This window comes from Geotrypetes seraphini, chromosome 5 (assembly GCF_902459505.1).
Source record: "Geotrypetes seraphini chromosome 5, aGeoSer1.1, whole genome shotgun sequence".
Taxonomy (NCBI): domain Eukaryota; kingdom Metazoa; phylum Chordata; class Amphibia; order Gymnophiona; family Dermophiidae; genus Geotrypetes; species Geotrypetes seraphini.
Window position 1 is genome coordinate 18,844,205 of NC_047088.1, and position 26,190 is coordinate 18,870,394.

The following is a 26,190-nucleotide window of genomic DNA, read 5'->3' on the forward strand; positions in this document are numbered from 1 at the left end:
TTTTCCCTGTCTGTCTTGATGGGGCAATAGGGGGATTAAGTGACTTGCCCAGGGTCATAAGGAACAGTGTGGGTTTGAACCCACAACCTCAGGGTGCTGAGGCTGCAGCTTTAATCACTATGCCAATGTGCACCAAAAACTATTTTCTTTTTCCAGGAGTTTGTGGGGATGAACTGTGAACAATATTGATGATGTGTGGAGCTTTTTGCTGACATAAGATTGGTGTGTTCCTTCTTGATTATAGTGGCTTTGCCTCGTTCAGAGGTGCGCTGGGTACACTGAGGTCTTTTTTTCTCCACATTATTGAGATTGCGCTCCTGAAGAGAGTAGTGCGTTCTTTATAAAAGAACAAGAGGGCATTCGGAAAAGTTGAAAGGGGACAGATTCAGAACGAATGCTAGGAAGTTCTTCTTTACCCAGCGTGTGGTGGACACCTGGAATGCACTTCCAGAGGGCGTAATAGGACAGCGTACGGTACTGGGGTTCAAGAAAGGATTGGACAATTTCCTGCTGGAAAAGGGGGTAGAGGGGTATAGATAGAGGATGACTGCACAGGTCCTGGACTTGGTGGGCCGCCGCGTGAGCGGACTGCTGGGCACGATGGACCTCAGCTCTGATCCAGCGGAGGCATTGCTTATGTTCTTATATATTACCTTTGAGTGATTTTTCTGTGGGTAATTGAAATAACCCGTGTCAGCCTAGAGGCCTCTGGGAGATTATATCAATCTGACCCTGGCATGGGAAGGCAGATAGACCCTTAGTGCAGGGAAACTGTTTTAAGTAGCCCTGATTGATATATTTTAAGTTTCAAGTAGCCCTGATTGAATCATGGCTAGCTAAAAGGTGTTAATGTCTGATTAAGAGGGTGCTTAGGACAATGGTGCACAGATCAAGCCAGAGACTTAATTCCATCACCATGCTTACAGGTATCTCACCCTCCTTAGCAATTAAATTAACCATTGTTTCAAACAGTTTACAAATTCTAAACAGAAAGATACTGGGGCATACAGGTTTCTATATTGAGTCAAGGTATAAAAGCCTGCTCTCTGCTCTATCAAGTTATCTCTCTCTTTTTCTATGGAGCTATCAGGAGAGGGGTCTTGGCCCTCTCTCTCTCTTTCTATCTAGCTATCTCTTGGCTCTTGGCTTGACATTTTGGCTCCCCCTCTCTCTGTCTATCCTTCCCTTTATCTATGGAACACGAATCTTCCTAGAACTGCAAGCTTCTATGTCCCTCTTTGCCTCTGACCTCTGTAAGGCAGTGAGACTGCTTGCTCTCTGCTTAAGTGTAATGCTCTCTGCTTAATTGTAATGCTTATAAATATTACTTTTCTGTAAGACTATTTCTATAATATATTCTTTATATAATCACCCCTGGCTGTGCTTCTTATTTGATTCTATCCCTAATGAAACTTCTGTGAAGGAACTGAACCTGGGACCTGGCGTCTGTCAGTGCGCATTTCACTTAACCCCTACCACCTAATATTGTGGGGGCCACTTTCAAACTGACAACCCGTTGTTATACTGCTGCCCAATTTGCCAGCTTTCCTGAAAACCTGACTGGATTGCGTCCTCAAGGATTGACATTGGCCAACCCCGATCTAGATATTCTGCTTGGCTGAGGTAAGACTTCTTTTTGCTGAATACCTTTGAGCTCTGTTCTGAGATCCGTCTGGGGCCAGACCTTATTACCTGGCAGTCATAGGCCATGGACAGTGTTTTAGGTCATCAGCCACAGGCCCATCTCAATAGTTTTGCCTATTGAATAAAGCAGGGGTGTCCAATGTCAGTCCTCGAGGGCCGCAATCCAGTCGGGTTTTCAGGATTTCCCCAATGAATATGCATTGAAAGCAGTTCATGCAAATAGATCTCATGCATATTCATTGGGGAAATCCTGAAAACCCGACTGGATTGCGGCCCTCGAGGACCGACATTGGACACCCCTGGAATAAAGGGAAAGAGAATGGGGACTTGAATACCGCCTTTTTGTGGCTTTGGCATTCAAGGTGGTGGGCACTGGAGGATCAAGGGACTTGCCCAGGGTCACAAGGAGCAGCACCGGGATTTGATCTCGCAACCTCTGGGTGCAGAGGCAGCAGCTCAACCAGTAAGACTGTTTCTTGTATCCCAGCCCTGTGAAGTAACGGGACTCAGGGTTTTGAATTAATAGAGTTGGGTATTTTTACCTTCTATGAGTGCATCTGGCTGTGTTTGCACAGGCCCATACCCAACCTTTACTCGTGCTATTAAAGAGCTATTTGGAACTTGCCCGCCCCCACCTTGTACTAAATGCAAATGTTGATGCTTCCTTGCAGTGGGGAGGCTCTCAGGACCTACCCTGTTACCTTTCGAGTGCAACTGCTCCTCATCACATCCCAGAAACGTCTACCCTAGGCAGCCACCTTTTTTTGCTTAATGGTTGAACTAGCCCTGGGCCTAGGAAATCTGTGTAAAGAGGATGAGGTTGCAATAAAGCCTAGGAAGGATGCAAGTCTTGTGCCGAAGCACAACGACAAAATTCAGTGTCGTAGAGAAGGTGAGAGGTGCCTGGGGCAGTGGCACCTCCCACCCCCACCCCTACATGCTCCTTCCCCTGACCCACTGCCGCACGCCACTTCCCTTCCCCTGTACCTCTGTAATGTTCCTGGCGCGAGCAACAATCCCTAATCTGCTGTCACGCCGGCGTGGGCTCTTCCTCCGACGTCATTTCCTGGGCGCAGGTCCAGGAAGTGATGTCAGAAGAAGAGCCAACACAGGCATGACGGCAGGTTGGGAGTTGCTGCTCGGACACCAGGAATGTTACAGAGGTGTTGTTTGCATTGGCAAATTGGGGAAATCTTTACATTTCAAAATAACGGAGCTTTGGAATAATTTCCCTTTACAGCTGCGTGACTTGGGTTCTTTCTGAATATTTCAAAAACATCTGAAAACTTGGTTATTTTCAAAAATTGTGTAAACTCTTGCTTATCTTTCTATAGTATTTAAATTTTACTGTATATTTCTGTTTCTTTTTCATTATTGTACACCGTGTCGCGCTCTATTTTTTATAGAGCAGAGGGGGCCTATAAGCTTAAGATTTAGTTTAGTTTACGGGGGAAAGGAAGCGGAGTGCATGCGCGGCAGTAGGGGTTGGAGAGGCGCCCGGGGTGGACTACGCCACCGACAACCGTCAATGCCGGTGTCCCGTTTGATCGCCCTCTAGCCCTTGCCCTATGTTAGCCAGAATGCACTCGTTCCCACAGCCTCCCCAAACAGATTAAGGAGTTAACACAAATATGGTTTTTAGGAGCGGGCATACAAAATAACCAACCTGCAACTGTAATAACTCTGGCCGGGAAAGTCTGATTTTGGCGCCACGACCACAAGCTTGTAACGCAGTAGCCCACAGCCGCTCCAATTCCTAATTAAAGAAAAGGCGCGCTGCACCGATGTTTATCCTCGTCAATTCTGTCTTTCGGGCTCTTTTTAGCACTTAAATAGCTTCTCCAATACAAACTGGATCTCAAGGAGCTTTTAGTGATAACCCTAATTTGGCAGAGGATAATGGAACCGTGCCTGGAAGACAGAGGCTCAAGCTTAAATAAGGATATGTGAAAAGTAATCGTTTTCATTGTGCGAGCCTGTTCCCGAATGCGCTTCCAAATTTGCACATTCACAAAACCATTTTGCCCAGGGGAATTCACAGGAAACCGCAAGGCTGAGCTCTCTGTATGCCAGGGACTCAGCTTGTCCAGATGGTTAGCCTAGACGCAACACAAAAGATGCAGGAAACCGACTGCTGGAGGATTGTAGCTTTAAATGACAGGACAATCAAGCCCTTAGCGCCAGTTTTGTCACAAGCTGCTTTTATAATCTGGCAAACTGAATAACTATTTTCCAGCTCTGTTCAGGACACCCAAAAAAAAACAAAAAAACCCCAAACTAATTAAGAAGTAATGAATTCAGAGGCCGCACGCCTGCCAGACGTTGGGTGCGCTGCCAATCACCACAGAAAGAAATGCATTATTGATATTGCCAGTCTTATCTGATTACATGGAGGGCTAGAGGTTAACGGCACTTCACAGTCCCACTTCCCCACTGCTGCTGCCACACACCAGGGGAACAGGATGGAGCATCTCAGAAATTTTGCTTTGCTCCCCAGGTTCAAGGGAAAACTCGCTCCAGGCCTAGGTGCCTGAAGGCCAGAGAAACATTAACAGTTCATGTTAAATGCCTTCCTCACATCCTTCTGTCAATTTAATCACCCTCAGTCTACAGAAAACCACATTGTTCCTCAAAACTATATAGTGTTATTGTATAGTGCTAGGGTCTACGAGAAGGCAGAAGTTATTTTCTTCCAAAATATAATGAGCTCTGGGTTAGAGAATGACACGATTTCTGAACCTGTCCCTGCTCCATCCCTGCAAGCTCCATCCTCATCTGCACAAGCCTCGAACACTTCAAAATCATAAGTAGCAACATTCTAGAGCTCAGATTGTGATCTCATAATGCCTCATTCCACCAATGTCTAAGCTCCATCCTCATCTGCACAAGCCTCAGACACTTTAAAATCCTAAGTAGCAACATTCTAGAGCTCAGATTGTGATGTCATAATGCCTCATTCCACCAATGCCTAAGCTCCATCCTCATCTGTACAAGCCTCAGACACTTTAAAATCCTAAGTAGCAACATTCTAGAGCTCAGATTGTGATGTCATAATGCCTCATTCCACCAATGCCTGAGCTCCGTCCTCATCTGCACAAGCCTCAAACACTTTCAAATCCTAAGTAGCAACATTCTAGAGCTGAGATTGTGATGTCATAATGCCTCATTCCACCAATGCCTAAGCTCCGTTCTCATCTGCATAAGCCTCATACACTTTCAAATCCTAAGTAGCAACATTCTAGAGCTCAGATTGTGATGTCATAATGCCTCATTCCACCAATGCCTAAGCTCCGTCCTCATCTGCACAAGCCTCAAACACTTTAAAATCATAAGTGTTCGAGGCTTGTGTGGTTAAGGCAGAGCTTATGGGAATGGGGCAGGGATAGCGACAACCTCCTTTTCACAGATGCAAAAGAATATGGCTATATATTATACAATACAAAGGAAAAAAAATACAACCCCACGGGCAAACTATAAGAACAGAAAAGGTAGTGGGGAAGGGAGACTGGTCAAACCACCATGTAGACAATTCTCATCATATCATTATACGATTTTAAAATGTTTGAGGCTTCTACAAATGTAGGCAGAGCTTGCAAGGATGGGGTAGGGACAGAACTCACAGGGACGGGATGGGGATGGACAGAGATCCCATGGGAACAGGGACAATTGAAACCTATGCAGTGGAATAGTATGGGGGGGGGGCATTCGCCCTGGGTGCTGTCTTGGTGAGGGCGCTTCCCTTCCCCCAACCTCTGTAACATTCCTAGTGTGAGCAGCATCGACACTTCCTCCGACATCACTTCCTGGACCCGCACCAAGGAAGTGACATCAGAGGAAGAGCAGATGCTGTCACAACAGCAGATTAGGGGTTACTGCTTGAACCAGGAACGTTACAGAGGTACGAGGGAAGGGAAGCAGTAGGGGGCAGGGAAGGAGTGTGTGGAGGCGGCGGGGGATGGGGTTGAGCGCAATCACCACCGGCGCTTCTCACTCTCGCTAAGCCAACTGTACCCATGTCATTCTCTACCTCTGGGTTTCTTGCCAGATGGCACTCAGGCCTCTTCCTGAACCCCATCAATGAGAATCACTATTCGAACTGGTTCCTGATAGAACCCTGTAGAAATTGTTGCTAATAATGTGATTTCTTGCAGCAACCCTGACTTGTCAAAGCAAGTAGCTTCTTTAAATGTTCTTTCTAAAAATAGGTAACACCATAGTGTCACATAACCACAGACATAATCCCTCAAAGAAGCTGACACCTCTACAGTGTTGAAATCCTGACTGGAAACAATAGCACCTTAGCTGATTAAGGCACCTAACATTGCAAGGAAAGCCCAGTTCCTGTGAAATTATCTAGAAAACAGCCAACAGGCCAGAAATCTCATAGTAGAGTTTTTTTTTTTTTTTTTAAATTATTTCCATCGTAAGGGAGGTTGGAAGGAATACAAAAGCAATTGAGAATGTTTCTCTGTCTGGGGGCGAAATAACTCGCGGAAAACTGAATGGAACCAAATAAAATTTGGTGTGGCGAGGAAACCGGTAAAAAGACATCAAGCTCGAAAATGAGCCAATCACATAAGGGATGGCCACCATGAAGATGGGCTACTGGGTTCGATGGACCATTGGTCTGACCCAGTAAGGCTCTTCTGATGTTCTTCCAGACAGTCTAAATCTATCTACACCCATTCTTCTGGAGTATTGCGTTCAGTTCTGGTCTCCTTATCTCAAAAAAGATATAACGGCACTAGAAAAAGTTCAAAGAAGAGCGACCAAGATGATAATGGGGATGGAACGTCTCTCATATGAGGAAAGACTAGAGAGGTTAGGGTTCTTCAGCTTGGAAAAGAGACGGCTGAAGGGAGATGATTGAAGTCTATAAAACCCTGAGTGGTGTAGAATGGGTACAAGTGGATCGATTTTTTTTACTGCATTAAGATTTGCAAAGACTAGGGGACACTCAATGAAGTTACAGAGTAATACTTTTAAAACCAATAGGAGGGAATATTTTTTTCACTCAGAGAATAGTCCAGAGGACGTAATAGGGCAGAGTACAGTACTGGGGTTCAAGAAAGGATTGGACAATTTCCTGCTGGAAAAGGGGATAGAGGGATATAGATAGAGGATTACTGCACAGGTCCTGGACCTGTTGGGCCACCGCATGTGCGGACTGCTGGGCACGATGGACCTCTGGTCTGACCCAGTGGAGGCACTGCTTATGTTCTTATGTTCTTAATAGTGAAGCTCTGGAAGGTGTTGCCAGAGGATGTGGTAAGAGCAGTTAATGTAGCTGGTTTAAAAAAAGGTTTGGACAAGTTCCTAGAGGAAAAGTCATGTCGTTGAGACAGACATGAGTCGGTAGCATGGAAAGCTGCTACTATTTGGATTTCTGCCAGGTACCTGTAACTTGGATTAGCCTCCGCAATGATGGGATGCTGGGATAGATAAACCATTGGGATAGATGGACCATTGGTCTGACCCATTAAAGCTATTCTTATGTTCTTGATACAATACCTATTCCTATGACTTCCTCTCAAAATTCTCGGACTCATTCTTAACAATACATTAAACTTTCAAAAGCTGATCTCAGTTATACAGTGCAGTTTCTTAAAATTATGCTTAATATGCCTTTACTAGAACCCTCAGTCCTTAAAATATTTTACTGTAATGAACTCTACCCCAGTTTAAGATGCAAAGATTTACAACGCTTACAGATAATTCAAAACACAGCAGTTGAACTCATTACAGAAGCTCACAAATATGATCACCTAAGAAGAACATAAGAATAGCTTTACTGGGTCAGACCAAATGGTCCATCAAGCCCAGTAGCTCATTCTCAAGGTGGCCAATCCAGTTCACTAGTACCTGGCCAAAATCTAAAGAGTAGCAATATTTCATGCTACTGATCCAGGGCAAGCAGTGGCTTGCCCCATGTCTTTCTCAAAAAAAGACTATGAACATTTCCTCCAGGAAATTGACCAAACCCTTCTTAAAATCATCTACGCTATCTGCTCTTACCACATCCTCTGACAATGCATTCCAGAATTCTCTGAGTGAAAAAATATTTCCCCTGTAACGTCATCGAGTGTCCCCTAGTCTTTGTCATTTTTGACGGCGTGAAAAATCGATCCACTTGTACCCGTTCTAATCCACTCAGGATTTTGTAGACTTCAATCCTATCTCCCCTCAGCCGTCTCTTTTCCAAGCTGAATAGCGCTAACCTTTTTAGTCTTTCCTCATACAAGAGGAGTTCCATCCCCTTTATCATATCGGTTGCTCTTCTTTGAACCTTTTCTAGTGCTGCTATATGTTTCTTGAGATAAGGAGACCAGAATTGAACGCAATATTCCAGGTGAGGCTGCACCATGGGGCGATACAGAGGCATTATAACATTCTTAGTCTTGTTAACCATCCTTTTTAATAATTCCTAGCATCTTGTTTGCTTTTTGGCCACCGTCACACATGGGGCGGAATGTTTCATTGTATTGTCTACAATGACACCCAGATCCTTTTCTTGGGTGCTAACCCCCCAGGTGGACCGTAGCATCCAGTAACTGTGATTTTGGTTATTTTTCCCAATGTGCATCTTTGTATTTGTCCACGTTAAATTTCATCTGCCACTTGGACGCCCAGTCTTCCAATTTCCTGAGGTCCAACTGCTATTTTTCACAATCCGCATGCATTTTAACAACTTTGAACAGTTTAGGGTCATCTGCAAATTTAATCACCTCACTCGTCGTTCCAATTTCCTCTATTCAAATCAGCACATTGGCTCCATATAAGTCATTGTCTTACATATAAAATCCTACGTTTAGTTTTTTTAATTTGTCAATCCCGCATCCCTTTATATCTTGACAGTTTACTTATTCCATATGTACCTTCCCACACCTTCCAGTCTTCTCAACAAGATCTACTGATTATACCCAGCACAAGTTATATCACCTACGACACCACAAGTCACACTATCATCCCTTTGGAATGTCCTTCCATCACAATAACGCCTAGAGATATTCATGAATAAAATTTAAGACTGGCCTTAAAACGTTTCTATTCAATGACGTATATACATGAATCTCATGTGTATACACATGATTTATACACATGTACTCTCCTTGTCTAAGACTTTCTCCCTAGTAGGAGCTCCCCTAGTGATCTCCGTTGATTGTTCTCACCATCCCTTCTGTGTGAAGCCTATCCTATCAATTATTGCATTTCTGACCCCAATATTTACTTTCCCTATTCTCCTCTATTTCTCTTATTGCCCTATTTTAGGGAATTACAGTAGACTCTCAGTTAACCGGCACCCATGGAGATTGATAGATGTCTGTCATAGGGGAAAACACCCTCCAGGGATTCAAGACAAAGTTAGACAAGTACCTGCTGAACAAGGACATACGCTGATAGGGCTAGTCTCGGTTAGGGCACTGGTCTTTGACTGGAAGACTGCCGGGTGAGCGGACTGCTGGGCATGATGGACCACTGGTCTGACCCAGCAGTGGCAATCCTTATGTTCTTTTGTCAGATAAATGTAGTTTCTGGTTGCTTGAGAGTTACTATTAAAAATAGGCCTAACTATTACTATACCCCCTCTACTATGCCATACCATAACTGTTCCAGACAAACCACTGGACATGTAGTAGGAAAATGTGGGCGTACTCAGGTGTCGCATGCCAAGTTTACACTTAAATTTCTGCCAGAAATTGATTATATTTTTATTTAAAAATATTACAGCGTTTCTTTAAATTTTTTTTTTTTTCTGGTTGCTTGAGTTCCATCTAATAAGAGAGTCTTCTGTATATTGTAAGCCACTTAGGCGTTTCAACAATAGGCAGAATATCAAGCTATAAATATGAAAATTAAACTCGGAAACAGGATTTAGAACATGCTCAGGAGTGAAACATGACGTGCACCACGCTAATTAATAAGCCACATCCTGAAGAAAAGTAGTAAAAAAATAATCTGGTTTAGAAACTGTATCACCGATGTCTCGAAAGCTATAGCACTTTAGTATTAAGCAGACACCTTCACTGCTTCCAGAGAGAGGTAATCTGCGTTCAGCTCAGTAGCCCCAATTGTTTTGAAAAGTTGGCTCCTATGCTTTATATTGCGCCAACAAAGGCTGAGATACACAGTATTACTGTAATATGTTAAAAAGTCAACTATATTGAAAATGCAATCTATTGCATGGCCACTAGGTAGCACTGTTCTATTTTAGAGGCTGAAGAAGTGTGCATCACTTTACTTCCCCCTCCGTATTTGCGAGGGTTCGGGGCAGAGCCGGCTCGCGAATATTAAAAAACCGCAAATAATATTCGGGCTGGTTCTGCCCCTAACCCCCGCTTCTCCTGGCTATTTTAAGCCCTGAATGCCCCCCCTTAAGCCTTACCTGGTGGTCTAACGGGTTTTCGGGACAGGAGCGATCTTCCTATGCTCCTGCCCCGTGCAGATCGCTCACAGGAAATGCCTGCCTTGAGCTCCCGTAGTCTCTCGAGCCATTTCCTGTGAGCGATCTGCACGGGGCAGGAGCGTGGGAAGATCGCTCCTGCCCCGAAAGCCCGCTAGACCACCAGATATGGCTTAAGGGGGGGGGGGCTGACAGGGCTTAGAATAGCCTGAAAAATGAAAATGTATTTTTTGATCTAAAATCGCGAATAAGCGAATCCGTAGCTACAAAATTCGCGAATACGGAGGGGGAAGTGTACTCTGTTCCTGTTCTCACTGATCTTTTCACAGAGGAGATGCTACTGGAGCCCTTTCTCGGGTTGTAACTAGATGAAAAGTCACAAAATGAAGTCGTGTTTCAGGATCCTGCTGCATCTTGTTCCCAAGTATGTTGAGCAAGATAAACCCACCACTCACAATCTGAAAAATTTAAATGAACAAACGTACTGGTAACTTAAAATACTTAGGAACCCTTTTACTAAACCTTACCTATGGGAACCTTAGTATTTAGTGTGTACTAAGCTTTAGTAAAAGGGTCCCTTAATGAGATCCTGTAAAACAAATCAGGAACAGCTCCAATCGGTGTAAGAACAATAAGGCTGCACCATCTAGAAAAAAAAATTACTCTTTGCATCTGTTGCTTTGGGAGTCTCTGCTCTGCACAAAATTGTATTAAGCGGTAAGGACAGACAAGCAGTCTATTTAGCTTCTTACAAAGGATTCCCTGGCTGGTGATGGAAGAATAGCTCCTTTCTTCTAGCTGTTCTTATGCTAGAATGGAGGCGTGGCCTAATGGTTAGAGCACTAGGCTGAAAACCAAAGAAGCCAAATCCCACCGCATCTCCTTGAGATTTCAGGTGAATCACTTAACCCTTCATTGCCTCAGAGACAGACTCATATTCTGAACCTTCTAGGGACAGAGGAATACCTACTGGACCCGAACATAAACCACCTCGACCTGCTACTGAAGCAGCATAAGCAAATTCCAAATCCTTCCGGCACTTAAGTTTAGGCGCGGTTTATAGAATTTCCCTCTATGTTTTTAATTTTTATACTTGCGTTATTTTCTAGCTGGGATTTTTTTTTCTGTCCCATCATATATTAGCGTTCTTTTGTTATATTAGACTGTACAGCGCCTAGAAGGTTTTCCAATTGCAAATGTTAAATAAACTTGAAACTTATTTCATGTTAGCATGCCCCAAAATAAACATGATTTTGAACAACAACAAAAAAAAAAAAGAGCCCTAAAAATAAAAACAAATCTCGCCCGCCACTTCACCTCCCCCTTCCACATGTCTCTAAAACAGTGCTGTACCGATGCATCAAACAGAAACTGTCCCTGCTTCATAAAGATTACACGGTACTAAACTGAAGGTCTCTCCCCGACAGAATTGTCAGATCTTCTGAGGTTGAAAAATAGGCAAACCGAACCAAAAAAAAAAATTAAAAAAATTAAAAAAAAAGAAAAATAGGCAAACCGGTGTCATTCAGCAGACGTCTCTGGAAATAAGGGATGGGCGATGAAGTGCATGAGAAAGACAGACAAGCCAGGGAATGCGGAGGAGGAAAGAAGGCAAGAGATGAAAATGCAGAGAGGGGAAAGTGCAAAAAGGTACTAGGTTCAGACTGAAGTCAGCAGTGATCCGATAATGGCCGGCATTAAAATAAAAATTCGCTTTCACTACCACTGTAAACAAACAAAAAAAAAGGTATTTTATCACAGCTCACTGCCAATGGTCCCCTAGCAACAGCAAGACTTCAGCCTTCTTTGAGAGAGGCAAATCGCATTCCCATTTGCACCTGGTTGCTTGGTATGATGTCCAACAGAATCCCAAGCCGGGCAGAGTTTACAGAGACATTCACTTGCCAGTATGCATTTCTGGTAGGAAACTCTGAGTCAGAATCTCCTAGGACACTGATGCTGGCCATCAACAGTACAAAGACACAGAGTAATTCTCCCAGTTCAGCATTGCTTTAGCCCAGGGGCGCCCACACTTTTTTGGCTTGCGAGCTACCAACAATAAAATTTTAAAAAACACAAAGTACACTGTATGCACAGAAAATGTTAATTATCATTTATATTTGAGGGGTTTTTCAAAGAGGTCAAGGCAGATGACTTTAAAATATGCAATGTCACCTCAGTAACAACTATACAAAAATAGACAAATATACTCCCTTTTTACTAAACCGCGATAGCAGTTTTTAGCACAGGGAGCTGTGCTGAATGTCCCACGCTGCTTTCGACGCTCATAGGCTCCCTGCGCTAAAATCCACTACTGCGGTTTAGTAAAAGGGGGCCATAGTGCAAAATATAGACCGCAAATATAAATTCTCAAAATGGACACATTTTGATCACTAAATTGAAAATAAAATAATTTTTCCTACCTTTGTTGTCTGGTGATTTCTTGAGTCTCTGGTTGCACTTTCTTCTTCTGACTGTGCATCCAATATTTCTTCCCTCCTTTCTGCCTCCTGCATGCTTCATCTCCTCCAGACCTAATTCCATTCCCCAACCAATATTTCTGTCCTTCCATGAGTTCAACTTTTTCTTCCTTTCTCCCTGCCTGCCCCCTGCCACCTACCACACTCCATTCCCTCCCCCTTTTCCTTCCTTTCTCCCTGCCCCCTCCTCTTTCTTCCTTTCTGTCTCCCTGCCCCCCTTTTTTACTTTCTTTCTCTCTTCTGTCTTTCTTTCTGTCTCCCTGCCCCTTTCTTTCTTTGTCTCCATGCCCACCTTTCTTTCCTTTTGTCTCCATGCCCCCCCTTTCATGCTTTCTGTCTCCATGCCCCTTTCATTCTTTCTGTCTCCCTGTTCTTCCTCCCTGTCTTTCTGTCTCCCCTTTTTTTCTCCCCAAGCCACCACCGACTTAGGGGGTACTTATCTTGAAGTAGTTGAGAAACACTACTGTAGGCAATCAATTGGCGCCAGTGCCTCTCCTTCTCTACGGCCCTCTTCCATGCTGGCGCCCCCTACTGGCGTCTCAGGGCCCATCTGGAGGCCCTCTGCACATGCGCGAACGTCAACGTGATGATGTCACGCATACACGTGACATCATCATGGCGACGTCCGGGCACTTCTGGGTGCCTCAAGCCATGGCTACTACCTTTAGTGTGCCCCGGCTCGAGAAAGTTTGAAAGACACTGCAGTAGATCAAGGAGATTTCCAGATTCAAATGTTCGTAATACACTGATGATGCAAGATTTTTTTTGTTAACACTGAATAAGAAGGTGTTTTGCATAGTTCTGGCAGACAGATGAGCTTCTCACTTATGAACGGCAGTATATTAGCTACAACTAACTGTATGAAATGATGATATCCTGGGTCCCTGAGAGCAAGGAATTTCTTTTACTACCCGTAGTCATACTTTTAGACCATTCAAAGGCCACACAATATGCAGTTTAAAATCTCCGTGGCTATATAAGTCATACTAACATTATAAATCACCATTGGTTCTTTATTACGTGCTTTTTCAACTGCAGAGCTCCATGTAAAAGCCAAGAAACCAAAACTGAATGTTTTCTGTCTGTTTGGGGTCTGGAATGAGTTTTGTAATCATGTAAAAAAAAATAAAAATTAATAAATAACATAGTAACAGTAAATGACGGCAGATAAAGACATGAATGGTCCATCCAAAAAGCAGGAGGGGGAGACACGTACAACACTGACGAATTGCTGAGGCTGGCAGATTTGGCGGCGACATCGGACCAACGCCGGAAGGAAAGACTCGCCGGGCTGTGAGGAGAGAGGGACCGGCGCTGGAGGGAAAGGCATGCTGGGCTGTGAGGAGAGCGAGATGAAGGGAGAGAGGTTGGACCTGGGGTAGTGTGGAGGAAGAGGGAAAAAATACTTGAAGGGAGAATCGTTGGGAAGAGAGAGGGAGAAATAGTGGACCTGGGGGGAGGGAGGGAGGCAGGCAGACAGGGAGAGAGATGGGATGGGGGACAGTTGGGAAGAGAAAGGGAGAGAAGTTGGATCTAGAGATGGAAGGGAGGGAGAAATGTTAGGCCTGGGGGTGAAAGGGAGAGAGAGATGCAGCATCTTTTTTTTTTTTTTTCCTTCCATCTCATTGTTCAGCATCAAGGGGGGAGGGAAGAAGAACAACAGAAAAAAATGGGAACAAAATGTTGGACCAAGAGGAGAAATAGAAGGAAATACGAGGCTGGGAAAGGAGTGAGATGGGAAATGGGAGAGCTATAGAATAAGAGAAGATGGAAAATTGATAGGTAGCTGAAAATTTAAAAAGGAGAAGGATGAGAAAGAGGGCAAGATCTGAGTGGACAGAGGGAGAAAAGTAGAAAGGGAAAAATCAATATGTTGGAGACAGGGACTGGAGCAAGAGAAAAGAGGAGAAAAAAAATGGACAGCAGACACTAGAAAGAGAATTAGAAAATAGACAAAATCACAAAGAGAAACTGGAACTAAAAGCAAAATGACCAGACAACAAAAGGTAGAAAAAATAATTTTATTTTCTATTTTCTGAATACAATAGGTCAGATTTGAAATGTGTATCCTGCCAGAGCTGGTGTTAGACAGCAAGCATGAACTAGGACCTAAAAGAGAGGAAAAGTCTTTTTTATTTATTTTGTAGCCGGGGTGGGGTTGGAGAGGTTGCATCCCTATACTTCTACTAAGACTAACCCCCTCCTTTGCTGGCACGCAGCGTGGGTTTTGGCACCGGTGGCGGTGATTATTCCAACGCTCACAAAAGTCCTGTGAGCATCCCACGCTATGCGTCAGCAAAGGAGGGGGTAAGTATCTTAAAAAAAAATCCGGCCCACGACTTAGCCTGTGTTTTAGATTTCGGCCCCTTATGTGATTTGAGTTTGACACCCCTTCCTTAGAGTATTTTGTATGTTAACGTGCATTAAATGGGACCCCTGCCCACGTTCCACACACACATATATGCCTCCATGCTCTTATGCACTTTAGCACTTACACATCCCCCTATAGGGTGCTTCTAAGCATAAGTGCTGCTTTTCTGTGCATTATGTGCACAAAAGGGTGTGTAACCACAGGTGCTTGGAGAACTACAGAATTGCTTTTCACATGGTTAATACCAGGGAAAATTGCTCCAACCACTTCAGCACAGACTCAACAGAGTGGAACATGGGGGCCGACGGCCAGCTATGCATATATCAGCAATACTCAGCCACTGGTCAGATGGATAAGCAATTTACAGTTAAAAACAGTTCTAAATTAGATTTCTTGCCAAGGTGCACAGTGACCGAATCTCACTGCTATACTTATAGCCACAAGCAGTTAGCACATTGTAGATGCATTCAGACGCAGAACGTACACGTTCCAGCACTAAATATATGTATTTTAATTTTGAATATATATATATATATATATATTTATTTTTTTTAACATTTCATAGCCGGCATTGAACTGAAGGTGTTGCTAAATACTGACCCAAGTGCAAGCAACATATAAGAAGCAGTTATCGAGGTGTGCAATTCATATTCATCATATTAAGAATTCTATAAGCATCGGAGCAGTTACCACCGCTGCTAGCGCTAAAACGTGCGCTATGCATTCATAAAAGAAGGAGGACTACTAGACAAAATCTGAAAAGAAAGACCTTTATATTTAAGGCTTCTCAAGACCCTGGTATGAAACGTAGATTGCAAGCCCACTAGGGACAGGAAAAAGTATCTGCATATAATCATTGTAAACCATTGCAGGGATCTCAAAGTCACCTCCTTGAGGGCCACAATCCAGTCGGGTTTTCAGGATTCCCCCAATGAATATGCATTGAAAGCAGTGCATGCACGTAGATCTCATGCAGATTCATTGGGGAAATCCTGAAACCCCGACTGGAATACAGCTCTCAAGGACCGGAGTTCCCTACCCCTGGACTAAGGGATCTCAAAGTCTTGAGGGCCGAATCCAGTTGGGTTTTCAGGATTTCCCCAATGAATATGCATTGAAAGCAGTGCATGCACATAGATCTCATGCATATTCACTGGATAAATCCTGAAAACCAGACTGGAATGCAGCTCTCAAGGACCGGAGTTCCCTACCCCTGGACTAAGGGATCTCAAAGTCCCTCATTGAGGGCCGAATCCAGTCGGGTTTTCAGGATTTCCCCAATGAATATGCATTGAAAGCAGTGCATGCACATAGATCTCATGCAGATTCATTGGGGAAATCCTGAAACCCCGACTGGAATACAGCTCTCAAGGACCGGAGTTCCCTACCCCTGGACTAAGGGATCTCAAAGTCTTGAGGGCCGAATCCAGTTGGGTTTTCAGGATTTCCCCAATGAATATGCATTGAAAGCAGTGCATGCACATAGATCTCATCCATATTCACTGGGGAAATCTTGAAAACCCGAATGGATTGCGGCCCTCGAGGAGGGACTTTGAGATCCCTGAAGAACCCAAGTCCGGTCCTCGAGATCTACGGACAGGCCAGGTTTTCAGGATATCCACAATGAATATGCATGAGAGAGATTTCCATACCAGGAAGGCAGTGCAGGCAAATCTCTCTCATGCATATTCATTGCAGATATCCAGAAAACCTGGCCTGCCAGTAGATCTCGAGGACCGGACTTGGGCAGCCCTGATTTAACCCATAACATTAACCATGCGCAGAACCTTTGTGCCAGGATGTTCTTGAAAGGACTATATCTAAAGATAGGCTCCACTCTGTATTGGTGTCTGATGATCCAAAGACACCAGGGTGTCAAGCATGAGCAGAGTTCACATACGGCGCTCACAGCCTGATTTCAGTAGCCACCGAAGAGGATCCAAATTACAGGAAGAAGTCTTTGGGGTAGGGTTGTGTAACCACAGTCCTTGAGGGCCACAACCCAGTTGTTTTGAGTTTGGGGTTTGTTTTTTTTAGATTTCCACAATGAATATGCGCAATATATCTCTTGCATATTCATTGCCTGACAGAACATTTCACAACTGAAAAAGTACAGCTCCCTTAGGACACATAGAGAATAGGTTTTAAGTGCTGGATGTACAATATTTTCCTGTTTTGTTTGACCACTTGATGCCATTCTACCAAAAACTACATTGGCTTCCTGTCGAGGGAAGTCGTCCACACAATGTGCTGTGGCGGCGAAAAGAGCAAATAAAATGCTAGGAATGATAAAGAAGGGGATCGCAAACAGATCGGAGAAGGTTATCATGCCGCTGTACCGGGCCATGGTGCGCCCTCACCTGGAGTACTGCATCCAGCACTGGTCGCCATACATGAAGAAGGACACGGTACTACTCGAAAGGATCCAGAGAAGAGCGACTAAGATGGTTAAAGGGCCGGAGTTGCTGTACAGCGAAAGATTAGAGAAACTAGGCCTCTTCTCCCTCAAGCAGAGGAGATTGAGAGGGGACATGATCAAAACATTCAAGGTACTGAAGGAGATAGACTTAGTAGATAAAGACAGGTTGTTCACCCTCTCCAAGGTAGAGAGAACGAGAGGGCACTCTCTGAAGTTAAAAGGGGATAGATTCTGTACAAACGTAAGGAAGTTCTTCTTCACCCAGAGAGTGGTGGAAAACTGGAATGCTCTTCCGGAGTCTGTCATAGGGGAAAACACCCTTCAGGGACTCAAGACAAAGTAGATAAAGACAGGTTGTTCACCCTCTCCAAGGTAGAGAGAACGAAAGGGTACTCTCTAAAGTTGAAAGGGGATAGATTCCGTACAAACGTAAGGAAGTTCTTCTTCACCCAGAGAGTGGTGGAAAACTGGAACGCTCTTCCGGAGGCTGTTATAGGGGAAAACACCCTCCAGGGATTCAAGACAAGGTTAGACGGGTTCCTGCTGAACCAGAATGGTGCTCAGGTGGGACTCGTCTCAGTTAGGGCGCTAGTCTTTGACCAGAGGGCCGCTACATGAGCAGATTGCTGGACATGATGGACCACTGATCTGACCCAGCAGCGGCAGTTCTTATGTTCCAGTTTGGCTGCCTTTTCTACAAAACCCTACAGGGCCCTACTGCATAGAACTACCTAACTGCTCAGTTCTTGTTCTCGCCTACAAGACACTCCACATGTTCCCAATCATTTTGTATCTTCCCTTCAGTCAAAGGCTGAACTCAAAAAAGATTCATTAACTGACCCTTTATCATACCATGTCGCTTCCAGTGATCCCGAACTGGGCCAAATGGTTAGAATATCAACATCATATATGCATTTGACAGCTGTTAAAAAGCTCAAAATTCTTGTAACCCCTCCCAAGTAGCAAATTGATATGAAACTATTGCTAACTTGTTGCTGCCAATGTCCTGTCTATTGTAGCTGACTGATAATGGTCAGCCCATCTCTTTCGCAAACCGCAAAGAACCGAAAGGCTTTTGTGATATATACAAATAAAATATTGCTGGAAAGGAACACCATTAAAAGTTTTTTTAAAAAAAGACCTAGAATAAAAGAAAGCACAGAAACCCTTAAACACAAACTTAAGAAAATAAATAAAAGTTATCTTTTTGCTGTGATGTCTACAGGACCCAACCCTATGAAACCCACTGCCGCATGATTTAATATATATGTGTGACATCTTCCAAATTTGAATTCTTCCCAAATGCTTCTTGAAAGAAAAATGTTTTTAGCCTAGTCCTAAAGCAGTGGTCTCAAACTCAAACCCTTTGCAGGGCCACATTTTGGATTTGTAGGTACTTGGAGGGCCGCAGGAAAAAATAGTTAATGTCTTATTAAAGAAATGACAATTTTGCATGAGGTAAAACTCTTTATAGTTTATAAATCTCCCCCCAAAGGCCTGCATGTTCCCCCCTTCTTTGCAGGGTCCTCGAACTTCTCCCCTGGCCTCCCGGTCTTAGTTTCAGCTAATTACCATGCCTGCAGAGAGGATCGCCGGGGCTATAACATTCCTTGCAGGCTGCCATCGGCCTCCACATGTTCCCTCTGCCGCGGTCCTGCTCCTCCTCTAACGTCAGAGGCAGGATCGCAGCAGAGGGAGCATGACGCTGAGGATCGCTACAGCACTGGAAATCCTCTCTGCATGCTACTGTAATTATCTGAAGGTAAGAGCTGGAGGCCAGGGGGGAAGTCGGAGGACGCTGCAAAGAGTGGGCAGCACTAGTACAGACTGCGGGCCGTAAAATAGTACCTGGAGGGCCGCATGTGGCCCCTGGGCCACGAGTTTGAGACCACTGTCCTAAAGGCTTTACCATTAGCCTCGAGCTGCAATTCATATGGAAAATGATTCCATAGTTGTGGTGTCAGGACATAAAAAACCTTTTTCCTGGTAGATTCCTACTTAGCTCATTTTGCTAAAGGGAGAACTAGCCTATTACAGCTCTCCCTCCGGATTCGCGGTTTCCCTACTCGTGAATTTGATTATTCGCAATTTTTTTTCCTTCTTCATTTTGTAGGCTGCCCGAACCTCCCCGGACCTTACCTCACGTTGAAGTTCTTGTTGCTCGCAACGGTGAACCACTAGAGGTACAGTGAAAGGGAAGGGGATGCGCACATGGCAGGGGGGAATCTGGGAAGGAGTGGGGGCGGAGATGAGGGCGGGGAGGGTCGCCTCTCACCCTTGCTACGCCATTGCCCATAGAGTCGTATTTTTTTTTTCAACAACCGACTAATCATATTACCATTAGAACTCGTAGATCACTTCAAAGTACAGCTCTCCTTCCGTATTTGCGGGGGTTAGGTGCAGAGCCGGCCCGCGAATAGGGAAAAATCGTGAATACGTTTTTGGGCTGGCTCTGATCCACCCCCGCCTCCCTCCTGCATCCCTGGACCTTACTTGGAGGCCGAGTGTGCCTCCTGAGATTCCAAGTGTGCCGCGACACACAGGAGGAAGAGAAGCGCCTGCCAGTTGACTTCCCTACGCGGTACAGCGCCGGCGCTGCCCGATTCACCAAAGGCCTGCATGTTTTCCCCTTCTCTCTAGCATCCTCCGGCTTCCCCCCTGGCCTCCTGGTCTCACCTTTAAAGCTAATTACAGCAGCCTGCAGAGAATCGCCAGTAGGTAAAATGATTTTATTTTCAATGTAGTGATTGAAATGCGTCAGTTTTGTGTATATTGTGTGTATATGAAAAATGAATGGAAAAAATTGCATTACAATTAGTAAAGGGGATGGGATCTGGGGCAGAGCTTGGGTGGGCCTAGGGAGGTCTGTGGTTGGGGTACTCGGTTGATATTTGTTAGACTTAGGGGGTACTTAGCTTGAAGTAGTTGAGAAACACCGCTGTAGGCAATCAGCTGGCGCCAGTGCCTCTCCTTCTCTCCGGCCCTCTTCCATGCTGGCGCCCCCTACTGGCATTGCAGGGCACATCTGGAGGGCCTCTGCACATGTGTGGATGTCAACATGATGATGTCATGCATATGCGTGATGTCATCACAGTGACGTCCATGCACTTCTGGGTGCCTCAAGCCTTGGCCACTACCTTTAGTGTGCCCCGGCTCGAGAAAGTTTGAGAGACACTGCAGTAGACCAAAGAGATTTCTAGATTCAAATGTTCGTAATACACTGATTGTGCAAGATTTTTTTTGTTAACACTGAATGAGGAAGTGTCTTGCATAGTTCTGGCAGACAGATGAGCTTCTCACTTATGAACGGCAGTATATTAGCTACAACTAACTGTATGAAATGATGATATCCTGGGTCCGTGAGAGCAAGGAATTTCTTTTACTCCCCATAGTCATACTTTTAGGCCATTCAAAGGCCACACAATATGCAGTTTAAAATCTCCGTGGCTATATAAGTCATACTAACATTATAAATCACCATTGGTTCTTTATTATGTGCTTTTTCAACTGCAGAGCTCCATGTAAAAGCAAAGAAACCAAAACTGAATGTTTTCTGTCTGTCTGGGGTCTGGAATGAGTTTTGTAATCATGTTAAAAAAAAAAAAAAAATTAATAAATAACATAGTAACAGTAAATGACGGCAGATAAAGACCTGAACAGTCCATCCAGTCTGCCCATTAGTTATATCCATTAAAAATACATAATTAAATTAACTTCTCTTCTTTGATATTTCTGGGTCATAGACCGTAAAGTCCACCTGGTATTGTCCTAGGTTCCATCTAATCAAGCCATTGTGACATCACTGCTGAGGTTGGCTCTTAGGCATTGGTGGAATGAGGCATTATGACATCACAATCTCAGCTCTGGAATGTTGCTGCTCTTTGGGTTTCTGCCAGGTAACATAGTAACATAGTAAATGACGACAGATAAAGACCTGAACAGTCCATCCAGTCTGCCCATTAGTTATATCCATTAAAAATACATGATTAAATTAACGTCTCTTCTTTGATATTTCTGGGTCATAGACTGTAAAGTCCGCCTGGTACTGTCCTAGGTTCCAAATGGTGAAGTTGCCGCCCAAGCTCACTCCAGCCTATCCAACCAGAATATCTACCATAAAGTCTGGCCAGTAACATCCTCATGTTCCAAGTTAGTGGAGTTCCCATTGATGCCCTCCCCAGCCCATCCTACACCAACTCACCACATATGGGACACATAGAAACATAAGAGTATGACGGCAGAAAAGGGCCGGCAGCCCAACAAGTCTGCCCACTCAAGAACCCTCCCTCCCTTGAGAATCCATCTTTTAAGCATAACTCTGTAGCAACCCCATCTGTTTGTCCCATCGTCTCTCGAAGTCGAGCACGTTACTAGCCTCGACCACCTGGTGTGGAAGACCATTCCATTGATCAATCACCCTTTCGGTGAAGAAGTATTTCCTGGTGTCACCATGAAATCTTCCCCCCCTTAAGTTTTAGCGGATGCCCTCTTGTCACCATGGGACCCTTAAAAGAAAAGATTTCTTCCTCCACTTCAATGCGGCCCGTGATGTATTTGAATGTTTCTATCATGTCCCCCCTATCCCTACGCTCCTCGAGAGAATATAAGCGCAGTCTGCTCAGACGCTCTTCATATGGGGAGATCTTTAAGTCCTGAGACCATCCGTGTGGCCATTCTCTGGATCGACTCCATTCTCTTCACATCCTTTTGATAATGTGGCCTCCAAAACTGGACACAGTACTCCAGGTGCGGTCTCACCTTGGATCTGTATAACGGCAGTATGACTTCAGGCTTTTGGCTGATTAAGCTCCTTCTGATGCAACCCAGCATTTGTCTAGCCTTTGCTGAAGCTTTCTCCACCTGATTGGCAGCTTTCATATCTTCCCGAATGATTATTCCCAAGTCCCCTTTCTGCAACAGTTCTTGTTAAGTTTTCACCGTTCAAGGTGCATGTTCTGCATGGATTTCCGCTTCCAAGATGCATTACCTTACATTTTTTGGCATTAAAGTTTAGTTGCCAAGTCTGTCCAGTACCGGCCTTAGTTCTTTAATTTACATCCTTCGTTTTCTAGAGATTCTCTATATTTATCCCACACTTTTTTGAGATAAGTTCCTTAGAAATTAGCCTCTGTGGAGTTATATCAACTGCCACTCCAAAAGTGGTACAAAACCAGCCTTGGATTTTAGTTTCAGTTTTCATTAGCTATGTGGAGTAAGAGAGCAGATGAAGCTGGTCTGATAAAACTTTGGTCCAACTGAAAATGTAACAGGTCTATGATGGTGCATCAATATTTATAAAGAGATCTGCATACACTGGGTCTCTAATGCAGTAGTTCCCAACCCTGTCCTGGAGGAACACCAGGCCAATTGGGTTTTCAGGCTAGCCCTAATGAATATGCATGAAGCAAATTTGCATGCCTGTCACTTCCATCATATGCAAATCTCTCTCATGCATATTCATTAGGGCTAGCCTGAAAACCCGATTGGCCTGGTGGTCCTCCAGGACAGGGTTGGGAACCACTGCTCTAATGTATGCAAACCCATGTCATGCACCATTCATTGTGGTTAGGTGTACTTCCAGAACTTAGCTAGGAAATGCTGGTCTATGGCTTTGCACCAGAAACTAAAACTGAGCAGATGCCATATCCTGTGTTGTTTCTCTGTTCAAAGTCTAGTTTAAAACTCCATCTTAATCGCAGGGGTCTCAAAGTCCCTCCTCGAGGGCCGTAATACAGTCGGGTTTTCAGGATTTCCCCAATGAATATGCAATGCATATTCATTGGGGAAATCCTGAAAACCCGACCGGATTGCGGCCCTCAAGGAGGGACTTTGAGATCCCTGTGACTTAATGTAATAAATGAGGTACAAAATGAGACCAAAATAGCACAGTACACTGTAGCATTTCCCTGCCTTCCCTCCTGCAATATGCCTCGACGACCTGAGAAGACACTGAGCAGGCACAGACTGAAAATCTGAGTTTGGAAAGGGTGCACAGTCTAGACCGGGGCTGCCCAAGTCCAGTCCTCGAGAGCTACTGGCAGGTCAGGTTTTCAGGATATCCACAATGAATACACATAAGATGTGCCTGCACTCCCTTCTTGGTATGCAAATCTTTCTCATGCATATTCATTGTGGATATCCTGAAAACCTGACCAGCCAGTAGATCTCGAGGGCCGGACTTGGGCAGCCCTGGTCTAGACCTTGCAGGCTAGACCTTGCAGATTACAATCGAGACTGCTGGGTTTCTCCTAAGCTCAGCTCTCCCGCCTGAGCTGGAAGGAATTCAGTAGAGGCACTTTGCAATGCTCTATGAATTATTTCAAAGCAATTGAGCTTTATGGTTAACAGGGAAACTATGTGTTGCAGACAGATTGCCCTGAGCAGTCTTCCCTTGCCCTGTATCTAACCCTGTACGTGACTTTTTTCTGCAAAGATGGCCTCTCCTATCTCTCTCCTACACTGGCGGTCTGAGCTAATGTTTACTATGAAAGTGCCGGACATCGAGAGGGAAAATGTCAGAGAAATTAATCCACTGGGTGAAAGCTGGAATGTTTTCAACGTCAAACAAAGGGAAAGAAAGAGAAAAACAAACTTACCTTGCAGTCTGCAAGAATTCATGTTGGTCCACGAACAAGGGAGGAATTCAGTACTGCACATTTTCTCGGTTCCTCTTTTTTTTTCTAAACTAGACTTCTCCTTTCTTGAACCCATCCCTCTTACCAGTACTTTCCAAAGAGTGACCGGTCTCGACTCCATCATACGACATTTCCATGCATCTACCTACTATTTGAGAAAGCCTTCTGCAGAGACCCTGCATCTGGAAAAGCAGTCGGTGACTTAAGAGACAGGGGTGCTTTGGAAACAAGCAGGTCATGAATTATAACCATTTCAGACTTGCTGCTGTCCTGCTTTCGGTTTTGCCCTGCAAGTTCCTCTTTGGGCTGCATGAAACGCAACAGTGATCTTTGAATAAGTTGGTATATAATTCCCCCCCCCCCCCCACACACTTCTCAATTTTCTCATGGATTTCATGGTTGAGTATTGAGGTTAGCACAGGAAGAGCGATTTTCAAAAGAATTAGTACAGGAAACTTGTGAGGTTTTAGCAACTTTTGCATAAATTTACCTGTAGTTGCAAGGAAAAAAATGCAATTTGAAGTGTCTATATACAAATGCTAGAAGCCTAAAAAATAAAATAGGAGAGTTAGAGTATATAGCACTGAATGATGAGATAGATATAATAGGCATCTCAGAGGCCTGGTGGAAGGAGGACAATCAATGGGACAAATTATATCACAAGGATAGAGTAGATCAAATTGGAGGGGGGGGGGGGTTGCGCTATATGTTAAAGAGGGAATTGAATCAAATCAGATAAACATTCTGCATGATGTAGATAGCAGTGTGGAATCCTAATGGATAGAAATTCCATGTGTGAAGGGAAGGAATATAAAGGTTGGGTTATACTACCGTCCCTCGGGACAAAATGAGCAGACAGATGAAGAAATGTTTTCAGAGATTAGGAAAGCCGGAGAATTGGGTGACACTATAATACACTTCTCCCTCCGTCTTCGCGGTTTCGATTATTCACGGTTTTTAGCTTGCTGGCTCCTCCCCCCCCCCCAAATTACATCAGCTTGCATAGAGAAATCGCTGAGTCCAAGCATTTATAGAGAAAATCGCCGATTCCCGGCACTTTGTTCACCATGTTTTGCCTCTCCTTCAGGAACAGACCAAGTCTCCCACCATGTTATTCACGGTTTCACCATATTCACGATGTTTTTTAATAGAAAACCGCAAATAACATATAAAAAAATTATTTGCGGTTTTTCAGTATTTGCGGTTCTGTTAATCCCTTATCACAGCGAATACGGAGCGAGAAGTGTAATGGGCGATTTCAATTACTATGCTTTGGCTTAAAGGGATGGTTGATTGGCCTGTCTGAACTGAGGGGCGGAGCTTGGTGGAGTTTAACAGCCTTGGGCCTTTGTGTGTGCTCTGCACGGAGGGTCCCAACTTCTCATTTGTGATGCAGGAAGACCTTAACCCCTGACGCAGCAGAGCGAAACGGAGATTTCCCCATCGGGTTCAACTTGCTGCGGTGTCCGGGTGGTGAAGCACCGATTGGAAGTGCTTTGGGAACAGCCTAGACCAGTGATCTCAAACTCAAACCCTTTGCAGATGACATTAAACTGTTCAAAGTTGTTAAAATGCATGCAGACTATGAAAAACTGCAGGAAGACCATAGGAAATTGGAAGATTGGGCGTCCACATGGCAGATGAAATTTAATGTGGACAAATGCAAAGAATAATCCAAATCATAGTTATCGGATGCTAGGGACCACCTTGTAGGTCAGCGCTCAAGAAAAGGATCTGGGCATCATCGTAGACAATGCGCTGAAGCCTTCTGCCCAATGTGCAGTGGTGGCCAAGAAGGCAAACAGGATGCTAGGAATTATAATAAAAGGGATGGTTAACAAGACTACAAATGTTATAATGCCCCTGTATTGCTCCATGGTGCGACTTGATCTGGAGTATTGCGTTCAATTCTGGTCTCTGAAGGATCCCTAGCTAGCTGACATAGCTGGGTCACGGTGTAGATGAAGAAAATTCCATTTTAGACCAGTGGGTCATAATTAGTACAAAGAACAACTTGTGACTCCATTTTATTGCTCTGAGAAATCACGTATGCATGCAGGCCTGTTCTATGTATCTGTCTTAGTGCCTGGCACGGCCAGGGGGGCAATAGGATGTTAGCCTGTTAGTTAGCCTTGATGTATAGATTATAGGATGGATTTATGGTTTTGTTTTTCTCTCTGCTGTTACCTTTTGGTCAGAGCTGGTTAGAACTGGTTTGAACTGGTTAGGATCCTATATAA

General features: G+C 44.3%; 1 protein-coding gene across 2 annotated transcripts in view; it reads right to left on the minus strand.

The window, feature by feature from the left end:
* PAK3 (p21 (RAC1) activated kinase 3) overlaps positions 1–26,190 on the minus strand; it is a 223,774-nt gene that overhangs the window by 125,217 nt on the left and 72,367 nt on the right. Inside the window, exon 1 of one of the 2 annotated variants that reach the window (XM_033946561.1) lies at positions 23,912–24,094. The exons of the other annotated variant lie outside the window; for it this stretch is intronic. The gene's annotated coding sequence lies outside the window, so the exon portion shown is untranslated. Of the gene's footprint in view, positions 1–23,911; positions 24,095–26,190 lie in introns of those variants that run through there. 2 annotated transcript variants of the gene reach the window in all.